Raw genomic sequence first — 12295 nt, forward strand, 5'->3', positions numbered from 1 at the left:
AGTGTACGAGGAAGCCAATGTACCAGTCCTCACTGAAGAAACGCATCCCCATGACAATACAGTATATCAGGGTTGCCGACTTTAAGATTCTCCTCTCTGGGAGAAGCACGGAGAGGAGAGATTCAGCAGCCACTCAGGGGGCGGGGCTTGCGAGTGACATCACTAAGTCCTGCCCCCATGCTGTTAAAGCAGCTAATTCACGGATCTCCATGGAGGGGGCGGGGCTAAAATGACGCGATTGTGTCATTTTAGCTCCGCCCCCTCCTCTGAGACCCGAGGATTGCTGCATTTTAATGCCGCGATCCGGGGGTCAGCGGGGGTCCCCCCTGAATCCGGGAGGGTTGCCCACCCTTCCGGGGGGCGGGGAGGGGGACAAGATTTTCGGGAGACTCCCGGAAATTCCGGGAGGGTCGGCAACCCTGCAGTATATCCCCACCCCATAAGTCACAGTTAGGATGGTGCTTGCTGAGGAATCTGCAATTCATTTGCTGTGTGCCACCCAGAGCTTTAGAGATGAGGAAACAAAGCTTAATTGTTGTCTCATGGGACCACAAAACCTTATCTCGCATTGGGCCAGATGTATCAAGCTTCAAAAATGTGATAACATGGGGAGTGGTAAAGAGCCAGCCAATCACCTCCAACCTGTCATTTTTCAAACCCAGCCTGTTACATGGCAGGTAGGAGCTGATTGGCTGGCTGTTTATCACTCTCTGTTTTATCCCGTTTGAAGATTGATACATCTGGCCCGTTGTAGCTGAGTCACTTTGATGCTTTCTGGCAAATCCAGATGTGCTTTGATGCAGTCTCTCTAATAATGGCTTCTTTCTAGCCACCCTCCCATACAGGACAGTTGTGTGCAGAGCTTTTCATATTGCTGACTGGTGCTTTCTCACTCGCACCTGAGGCACTGAGCTCTGTAGGTCCTCCTATAATAATAGTCGGCTACCCTGTGGGTCCCTCACTAGTCTCCTGGCTCCACCGCTGACTTGTGATGGGCGGCTTGGTCTAGGCAGCACCTGGGCAGCAGGACATAGCTTCCATTTCACCACTGATCCTACAGTGGGACATCAGAGCACTTGGCCTTTATTATTGGCTATTATCTTGTAGCCTTTCCTGCCTTGGGCATGTCTATAACTTTATCTGTTAGGTGAATAAAATGCTCCTTGGTCTCCAGTCTCACAGCTTTCCTTCACATTCTCCACCTGACCAATGTGATTTCAATGAAAGGGAGTTTGTCCATACATATTATTAAGGTACTTGTTTCCTAGCACGGCGCCCGTCGTGGGTGATCACATACCTTAAGTTAAGGTAACTTAGGGTATGCGATGGACGCGACCGACGTGATATTTGGCTATTTTTAGTCTTTATTGCCGGCAAAGAGAAAATCGCGTTGATCGCGTCCATCGCATGGCGTTATAATGGCACGCGTTCGACCAACGTGATATTACATAGGGAGCAATGTTAAATTAGCCGGCTATTACAAAATCACGTTGATCGCGTCCATCGCATGCCATTATAATGGCATGCGATGCGACCGACGCGATTTTACATAGGGAACAATGTTAAATGGGCCAATGATCCAGATTTTTGATTGTATAGGCACCCTAATGGGTAATGTGTATGTTAAATGCCCCCCCATTGTTAATGGGAACCCACGATTAACGCCAACCCGAAGCGTGGAGAGCATAGCGAGCCTGCAAGGGGAGGCGGTACGCGTCCTACGACCTGTTCATACCCCGCGAGGGGACGCGTAATACCTGTGAAGTAATGCGCGTCCGCTAGCCACGCTTTGGGCTCGGTGGATCGCTGCGCTCGCCACACTGTATAAAGTCAACTCCACACCGACGTGGATAGTGGGGGTATGAAAAGGTCGGAGGACGCGTACCGCCGCCCCTCGCGTGCTCGCTATGCTCGCCACGCTTCGGGTTGGGGTTGATCGTGGGGTGCCGTTAACAATAGAGGGGCATTTCACCCATGAGGGTGGGTATACAATGAAAATTGGAGTCTGGGGGGCATTTTACATTGGGGCCAATGTAAAATCGGGTCTCAGGGACCATTTTACATTGGTTCCAATGTAAAAAATCGCGTTGATCGCGTCGATCACATCGCATGCGATTTGGATGCATGCGATGCGATCGACACAATTTTTGGGATCCCGATGGATGCAATTAAAATTGCTGGCGCCCTGCTAGGAAACAAGTACCATTATTAAAATGAATATTGTATTATATCAGATAACAATCTACTGTTTATATTGGAACAGGGTTATTTATACTCAAAGGTCATACATATGATAAACTCATTATGGTATAAGTCTATCAAAAATCTACGCAATAAGAATAATTGTAACCTACAATCAACAGCAACAACATCAGCAGCAACTGGTTTAGGTAAGCAGAGCAAACCCAAGCCTACAAGGCTTATTCTGGCAGGGTGATGGCTTGGCGCAGTAAGGGGTCACAGCAACATTCTGTGGCTTCTGATTTATATTCTGTTCCCCAGTGGCACCAGGTTGTCTTTATAGGTGCCGGATGACTGAGCGGCAGTCAGGATTCCGACAGTAATTACATCGACGTCGGAATCCCGACTGCTAAACCCCTGACAGACGGGCAGCGGCTATTCTCCCTCGTGAGGGTTACTGTGTAACATCCATTTGCAGGCCCTGCGAGGGAATAGACCTTGCGAATGGGTGGTGGCCGGGCCACCATTTGCAAGACCGGGTTTGGTGGGCTCGCAAGGCTGTGAATTTGCAGCCTTGTGAATCAACCAGAATAACCCCTTTATCTGTAGTGTTATGTGGTGTGCGTCTACAGGGCCTCCAAATCCAATGTTTCTGCAGTCACAAAACACAAAACACCAGTCAGAGTACAAATAATTATTTATATTTTGGGGATTTATATGCAGACAAGATATATATATATATTTTACTTCAGACCCAAAGAACAGGGTAAGAGGAAGGGGATAACAGTGCAAGGAGAGTAGCAAGGGAAATATAAATACAAATTGGGAAATTTAATAAAAACAAATATTAAAAATGCTTTGAGCTCATAGGTCCAGCTAAAATGGCAGTTTAACCCTTCCAATACTATAGGCCTGGACCTCCAGTCATGGAAGGGTTAAAATTATACAATGCGATAGTGTCTTATTAACTGTAAGAAAACCATACTTACAGGATTGTAACATTAAGAGCAGAAATGACGCCAGAAAGACCGATCGGGGGTCTGGTATCTGGGCCCGTAATAATAAAGTCACCACTTCATCTGTTTGCACAGCGCTGGCGCGCCACGTGCCCAGTTTAGGGAGCGCAGATTCACCATCTGGCACTAATGATTGCCCCCCTTCTTTTCGAGGCACAATATTGGTCCTCGCGCCATGTTAAGATTAAGTGCACTTTTGTGGTGAGAATTAAATACAAAACAAACAAGAACCAAAAAAAAAATGATTCACATAAAATACAATAGAGCACAAAGATATCTCAGTAACGTAAAACGGCTTGTGCAGCCTCTGGCTTAGTGGCAGCAGCTAACAGGTCAGACTGCTGAGCTACACAGCTTGCGGAGATGGTTAACAACAATCGGAGATGGGGTCTTCCTGGTAACTTCAATCAAGGATTGGGAGGGTCACAGATAAAGGGAAGGTTTGTAATAGAATCATACATAACATTTAACATACAGAAAATCAATCACATTTTTCTTGCGTGGGGATAGTTCCCTGTGTCTCCAGTGTGATGGTTTACTGATTTCCAGTTGTGCCCAGTTGATTCCAGTGCTGCTTGGTTTGGTCCAGTGTTGCACATCCAGTGAGGGGTTTGGGTCACCCCGCGACTGCCCGCAGTCTGGGGGGCATGGAGGAGGAGGGGCACGGGCACGTTTTCTGTGCCCAATGAAAAAAAAAAAAGGAAAAATTTGTTTTTTTTTCCAGCTGTTCAACGAGCGCGTCAGTCGCCGAGTCGGTAAAAACTGAAATAATAGTCTGTAACTTGTGAAGGATCCAGAGAAGTGTCATAGCATCCTGCTGCTCCCTGAGAGACAGAAAGAGGGACAGTTAGAGAAGACTCCTGCGTATGAGGCATGAACACTGCACAAGTATCAGACAATAGAGGGGGATGTCAGGTGCTAGAAGGCGCATTTATTGCCTAATGACCTTACACTAATACTGGCAATGTAGTATAATCGGTGTCTGGATTCTGGGAAGACAGGCGCAGTGTAACCCAAGCCGATGGCTGCGTATTGGTTGTAAATGCACTAAGGACACTGATGAGTAGATCGGAACAGCTTACCGGAGGTGACACCTGCAGGTGAAAGGTGAAATCCTGGGAGGGAAACAACTGGAGAGACCATAAGTGGTACGATGATGGGATCGGCTGGGTACACGCTCCAGAGACCTGGGGGAGAGAAAAAGTTTCCATCAACTCCCATTACATTTACTACCAGGAGTACATACATATAATACATTTTATTAGCAGCTTATAGTCTCTGATCATGCTATTGCAAATGCCTGTAGCAGCCAGGGTCTATGGTACCATAGCAGGAATCTGGCGGCTTTAGGACCCTTGCCATATGCTGTCTAGCTAGCCCTAGGGTGCTCAGCACAGGCCGGAGACTTACAATGGTCTATGACACAGGTCTTCAACCTGTGGCCCTCCAGATGTTGTGGAACTACATGTCCCAGCATGCCCTGACAGTTTTGGCATGCTCTTATAGGAAAAAAATGTGGCAATGCATGTTGGAACATGTAGTTTCACAACATCTGGGGGGCCATGGTCTATGATATATTTGGGAGAACCATTTCACCTTGTGTGGAGCGGAGCATAGAAACTTAAGTGACAGCTCTGTTGAACAGCCTAAAACTTACCTTCATCTGCACTTTAGCATACTCTGAGTTGCTTGCAGCTTTACGGAACTGTGAACATTGGGTCAGGGCTAAAAAAAGGGCAAAAGCGCTTATTTAGAGTTTAAGATTTGTAAGTTTGTTTGCATATTATTGCGCAATAATATAGATATTTAAGCACTTAGGTGTTACAGCAAAAGGTTGAATAGAGAGTTATTAAATGGTACAGATATTTGAATGTGTTCAATTTAAAGTGATTAATTATGAGTACAATAAGAATGTTCATTGGTTGTAACATAATACAGTAGAATTGTAGAATACATTTGTTTACTGTAAGAAAACATCTAATCAGTCGTTCTTCTCTGCGGGCGTCCTCGGAGATTTGCATAGTCTCCGAGGTGCTCGTAGCGGGGTGGGCATACAGTAGGCGGGCAGGGGGCCTTCGCAGGGTTTCCTGGGCGTACTCACAAAAATATTGGATGCACCCAGGAAATGCTGGGCATCAGCAAGTGAACGGGGGTGGCTACTTGCCTTCCGGGGGCCGGCAGCAGACGTCACGAATGTCAGCTGCCCACAATGTTCACGGAGCAGGGTGCCACTAAATAAAGTCACCAGGGAGTGAGCGCTTCAGAAATCGACCATCGAATGATTTTGGGAAAATATGCGAATAGCGGGGTGTGGGCATTTGGGCGGTGCTACAAAGCTCACAAAGAAGCAAAATAACACTGCTTTGTGAGCCAACCAGAATAAGGGCCATACTGCTTATTAATGGGTGCAAGAATAGTGTAGCCCTGGCAGAAACAATGGTTAAGCATAGAGAACCCCAAGTAGGCATCGGCCTGGCTGCGTTCCCATGGGAATGCCCAGCATTTCATAGAGACGCCCATGCCACTTTCATGGAGGAGAAACATCCTCCGGTGCGTGACAGCACTTGATGCTCTGATGAAGTGAACTATTAGGGGGAGCAGGCAAGAAACCGAATGGACATTCCAAACTACATCATCTACATATGCGATGGTCAGTGGGATGTACCGCCAATGCTTTGTACATTCCGTCCACAGAGAGAGAGAGAGAGAGAGTTGGGGCAGAGAGAGACTGGACACACTTGTCGGCATAAGCAGGCAGCAGACGGAACACATGAATTCCCCCCCTGACTCTGCAACACCCCAATTGCTGGCTCAATAATCCTGGCTGGTACACACTTTTGCAGAAGAAAATCAACGAAATAAAAATGTATTGTTTGTGGGGGAAACAATTGTTGTCACTGATTTTCATTTTGTCTTTGACTGATCTTCCTTACCCATTGCATTGGCAGGTCTCAGTATCATATCCGCCACAGACGGCTCCTATTTATTTTTGATCTGTCCGACAGCCGGCGCTTACCTGTTCGCTAGGCTGGAAGTATATGCAGCTTAGCGAACAGGACTGAATCAGGCCTCTTTATCTGTCTGTGCTCATGGTCGCCATCTCTCTCTACAGATCTCACACACTCTCCCTCTGCCCCAGGTTAATGGCTGTGAGGGGTAAGGAGACAGGAGGGAAGAAGGACACAGAAAACCTATATGTTACCTAACAACTCGATAAAAAAACCTCGATAATGGAAATGCTGTAGATGTGATTTTCCTAGATTTCGCTAAAGCATTTGATACTGTCCCACACAAGAGATTGATTAATAAAATGGAGAACCTAGGATTGGGTGAAAATATCTGCAGATGGGTAGGGAATTGGCTATGTAATAGAGAACAAAGAGTGGTTGTGAATGGTGCCATATCAGATATGATACCGGACTAAGTGGAGTGCCCCAGGGTTCGGTTTTGGGGCCCATTTTGTTTAACATTTTTATTAACGATATTGGGATAGGGTTACTCAGCAATGTATCCATCTTTGCGGACGATACAAAACTTAGCAAAGTCATCAAATCACCAGAAGATGTCACCATGCTTCAAAATGATCTTGCAATTCTAGATGAGTGGGCAAAAAAATGGAAGATGAGGTTCAATGTAGATAAATGTAAGGTTATGCACCTTGGGAGGCACAACCAGTGTGCAAGTTACAACCTTAGCGGAGAGGAACTGGGTAATTCCATACTTGAAAAGGATCTAGGAGTCCAAATAGACAGCAATCTAGGATGTAGTGCCCATTGTAATGTAGCTACAAAAAAGGCCAACAAAATTCTGGCATGTATTAAGAGGGGAATGGAAACTAGGAACTCAAGGGTAATTATGCCACTATATAAAGCATTGGTGAGACCTCACCTAGAGTACGGAGTACAGTTCTGGGCCCCACACTATAAAAAGGACAACATAGAATTAGAAAAAGTCCAAAGGCGAGCAACAAAGCTTATTAGGGGAATGGAGAATTTAAGCTACGGGGAGAGATTAAGCAATTTGGGACTATTTACATTAGAAAAGAGACGTTTAAGGGGGGACATGCTCAACATGTACAAGTATATCAAGGGCCAATATAAGGAACTGTCACACACCCTATTTTCTACTAGAAAGGAATCTAGGACGCGAGGGCATGAGTATAGATTAGAAAAAAAAAGATTTAATTCAGCTAGTAGAAAGAATTTCTTTACGGTCAGAACAGTCAAACTCTGGAACTCTCTTCCCAGAGAGGTGGTAACGGCTGGCTCATTAAATGCGTTCAAGGCAAAGTTGGACAAACATTTACTGGAGAAAAACATCCATGGGTACAAATAAGAAATATAATTTGTCTGTAAAATACCAGAACCTACCAAATCAGCAATGGATATCTATACCAGGTTGAACTAGATGGACGCAGGTCTTTTTTCAACCTTACCTACTATGTAACTATGTAACTCACCTCTGATATAATGCTAGAACAGGTCCAGGTGCAGCACATATTCGGTGTACACATAGGTGGCCGGCTGCTCACCCGTTGTACTCGTGTAGACCTGGGTAACATAGATAAAGGTTATTACTGCACTATTCACACAATACTGACTATAGTGCACAACCTAGGGGTCTAGTTACTAACATGCAGCAATAAGGTGGATTGTCTATTACCTATTATTGGGGCAACAGAAACTCACTTATTGCCACCATCAGAGAAAGGTGACTAAGATCTGGGACTTAAAAATACTTTCTACCTCACTCTTCCCAACTGCTTTAAATGTAATAATAAAATACATTTTTAACCAATTTATCATCTTTTTTTCATGGATTTTTGTAGGAAACACCCTTTCAGCATTTTATATGTGGAAATGGGAAACAGGGACAGATTGGGCGCACAATCACTGTACTATAGTGTTCTCAGATCTAGTCCTCTGCATACACTGGCAGTGCATGTTTTCCATATGTCCTTGCTGGAGCACAGGCATATTCATTACTCACTGACACATTATAAAATATCTACAGATGATTCTTAGGATTTCACTTGTGTTTCTGTGAGGAGACCTGTAAATTGGGCGACGTTAGCTTGTCCCAAGAACTGGAAATGGGAAGCAATGCTCCTCTATAAGAAATGAATGTTACAGTAAGGGGGTCATATTGTTCATTTGCACCCCCACGTGGTCCAGCGATGGGTTTTTTCCGTGCATGCGCATAATGAATTATGCGCATGTGCAGGGTCCCTGGGCGACTGAACTCAGCGACTGATCAGTTCACACTGACCAATGTGGGCCAGGGGAGTGGGGCAGCAGAGTAGGGTGTCCACCATGGGAACGCTCAGCATTTCATGGCCGTCCCTATGGGATTGCGTGCAGCAGGTGGTGTGCCAGGGTTGGACGGCTGACGTCACATGACGTCGGGCAGGCAGATGACGTCAGCCGTCCGTCCTGGTTTCGGCCGGCCACTGACTTATATTTGCGTGGCCTGGATCAGTCAATCGATGGTCGGTGATCATCAAATGATTTCTCCTGCTGCGGGCACATGAGAGGGTATGTGTATTCGTGACACTTCCCCTCGCATGGTTGCAAGGTGATACGGTGGCGATTCGGCAGGGGCAGGCCCTCTGGGACTCGGTACGCTGCGAGTTTCACAGCTTACCGAGTAAACCAGAATCAGGGCCTAAGTGTAGAGATGGTGATGTGTTATATGTGTTATATAAAATATCTCTCAATAATCCATCTATGCCAAATCACTTCAGTCAGACACAAAGCCCTCTGACTGGCTCACTGGTCACCAAAGGCTATCCGCTTAAGCAGCACTTTCCCACTTACAGGAAGAACACTATACACTTGTACCCAGACCGTCCAATAGGACCCTTCCATCAGGTACAGAAAGCTCTGCTCCCGGACTTCCCAGGTGGTTACCTGCAGTGAAACAGCTTTCTCATCAATTATCTAGTTCAACACAGGTGACTACAATCATAAACAGGGGGAAGCCCAAGAGCAGATCCTCTTGTACCTGATGGAAGGGGTCGTGCTGGGGGATCTGTTATTCCCCCACTCCCATCCCTAACTCCCCTCTCACATGTCAATACAGACAAAAGTAAAACAGTAGGGATGGCCATTCACGATCGATGATTCGAAATCATCGATGGTTCATGGCCAATGTCGAATACTTTAGCCATCGATGGGGGAGAACCAGATGCTTTCCCTCCATCGATGGAACAGTAAAACGATGTTTGCTTTATTTTTTCAAAGCCCCGGGACACAGAGCATAGCTCTGCCCCCTGACACCAGCGAAGCCATGTCCCCCGTGTTTTGATTGGCCCACAGGCCAATCAATCAAACACAATGGATGACCATCGATATGTGAAAATATTGATGGTCATCATTGCATAGTTTAGCACTATCGATGGCAATGGCAACAACGGCCATCCCTATAAAACAGATATTTTAGTAGATGTATTTAAAAGTGAAAAAACATAGGCACCTGAGTATCACTACCCCGGAGGGCTGTATTCTATTGTATTATGTTGGTGAAATAGTTACAGCCATACATTTATGTACATTTAATGTTCCTTTCCTGCAGTTAGATTATAAATTAGGAACATGTACATAGGATCTCACTGAAATTAGGCACAAATAACATTAACAGGGTAAGTTATAGCAACTTAGAAATCCTAAAAATAAAATTAGGACCATTAGCATGGATACTATAGAGTGTATATGGGAGAGCAGCAAGCTGGTCACATGACCCAAGCTATACACTTTCATAGCTGAGAGTGGCAGTTATTTTCCAACTGGCATCTCTGCAGCAGACAGCATCAGAGGAGGAAGCAGGAGCCCAAGCAGAGGATTGAGAAGGGGAGAAAAAGCGATTTCAGGAGACAGAAAGCCAATTACTGGATCAGGTGAACCCGTCGTAAGACGCAGGAGCCGAATCAGGAGAGGTAAGTAAACTTATTGGATCAGGTGTACCCGTCAGTAGACGCAGGAGCCCGATCAGGAGAAGTAAGTAAACTTATTGGATCAGGTGTACCCGTCGGAAGACGCAGGAGCCAGATCAGGAGAGGTAAATCGACTTATTGGATCAGGTGTACCCGTCGGAAGACGCAGGAGCCAGATCAGGAAAGGTAAATTGACCAATTGGATCAGGTGTACCCGTCGGAAGACGCAGGAGCCAGATCAGGAAAGGTAAATTGACCAATTGGATCAGGTGTACCCGTCGGAAGACGCAGGAGCCAGATCAGGAGAGGTAAATCAACTTATTGGATCAGGTGTACCCGTCGGAAGACGCAGGAGCCAGATCAGGAGAGGTAAATCGACTTAGTGGATCAGGTGTACCCGTCTGAAGACGCAGGAGCCAGATCAGGAGAGGTAAATCGACTTAGTGGATCAGGTGTACCCGTCTGAAGACGCAGGAGCCAGATCAGGAGAGGTAAATCGACTTATTGGATCAGGTGTACCCGTCGGAAGACGCAGGAGCCAGATCGGGAAAGGTAAATTGACCAATTGGATCAGGTGTACCCGTCGGAAGACGCAGGAGCCAGATCAGGAAAGGTAAATTGACCAATTGGATCAGGTGTACCCGTCGGAAGACGCAGGAGCCAGATCAGGAGAGGTAAATCGACTTATTGGATCAGGTGTACCCGTCGGAAGACGCAGGAGCCAGATCAGGAAAGGTAAATTGACCAATTGGATCAGGTGTACCCGTCGGAAGACGCAGGAGCCAGATCAGGAAAGGTAAATTGACCAATTGGATCAGGTGTACCCGTCGGAAGACGCAGGAGCCAGATCAGGAAAGGTAAATTGACCAATTGGATCAGGTGTACCCGTCGGAAGACGCAGGAGCCAGATCAGGAAAGGTAAATTGACCAATTGGATCAGGTGTACCCGTCGGAAGACGCAGGAGCCAGATCAGGAGAGGTAAGTCAACTTATTGGATCAGGTGTACCCGTCAGAAGACGCAGGAGCCGGATCAGGAGAGGTAAGTCGACTGATTGGATAAGGTGTACCCGTCGAAAGACGCAGGAGCCAGATCAGCAGAGGTAAGTTCACATATTGGATCAGGTGTACCCGTCGGAAGATGCAGGAGCCGGATCAGAAGATGGAGGAGATGGTCGGGAAGAAGAGGAGAAGGAAGGAGACCTCAAGAAGGCCTGAAAAGGAAGCACCTGAGGAGGAACCCAGGGGCAAGATACAGAAGACAGACCAGAACACAGAGGAGATGGCCGGAAAGAAGAGGTGCAGGAAGGAGACATCAAGAAAGCCTGAAAAGGAAGCACCTGAGGAGTCCAGCAGCAAGATGCAGGAAAAAGACCAGAAGACAGTGAAGAACACTTCATCAAGAAAATCCAGAGAGGAGGAATCGCTGGAAGAGAGAAAGAGAGCAGCAAGCGAGGCTAAAGACCCGGATGAAGATCAGCCAAGACCAGGTAAGCGGAAATGTAGTTGGATGTCCTTGCACTGTAGTTCATTTTCACACTGGCAAAGTTGAATATTGTGTATATAAAAAAAATATTAATAATGTTTTATATGTAATTTATATTCATTTCATTGGTTACTACAGTTATTCAGATAAAGACAGTCTCAAAAAAAAGGATTAGTAAAACTACTGTAATATTTATGGAGAAAGGTACACAACTACAAAGGTGCTGTAACCTACAGTATAGCTCAGTTTGGTGACAGGCATATGCCGGCATTCGCAGTGTCATTTACACAATGAAAACACAGTATGAATGTTCTTCTACCTTTACCTAGCCTAATCCTAACATTACTATGATTATTACTTCATTAACCCCACACCCAAACATCAGGGGGTTTACAGAATAGCTCTAGGTTTACTGGCACTAAAGGTGGTAATACCCAGGATGGCAGTGCCTGCATTTATACGTGACAGCCCAACCCCCCTGGAAAAGACAGCCATGGTGATAACTGAAGAATGTAGGGCTGGTGTCACCCGGTGTAATGACTCATGGGGGGAAATTTACTAAGATGTGTATGCTACTTCACATGTGATGTTGCTATGGGCAACCAATCAGAATCTACTTCTTATTTATTTAGCATCCTCTAGAAGACAGGATCTGATTGGTTGCCCATAGCAACATCACATGT

General features: G+C 46.0%; 1 long non-coding RNA gene across 1 annotated transcript in view; it reads right to left on the minus strand.

The window, feature by feature from the left end:
- Positions 1 to 7231: 7231 nt before the first annotated feature.
- The window catches only part of LOC146007646 (uncharacterized), a 43029-nt gene continuing 37965 nt past the window's right edge, over positions 7232 to 12295 (minus strand). The window contains exon 4 of the long non-coding RNA XR_014444369.1: positions 7232 to 7747. This is a non-coding gene — a long non-coding RNA (uncharacterized LOC146007646). The remainder of the gene's footprint in view (positions 7748 to 12295) is intronic.

The sequence above is a fragment of the Crinia signifera genome, chromosome 6 (assembly GCF_055691185.1).
Source record: "Crinia signifera chromosome 6, ASM5569118v1, whole genome shotgun sequence".
Lineage (NCBI taxonomy): Eukaryota > Metazoa > Chordata > Amphibia > Anura > Myobatrachidae > Crinia > Crinia signifera.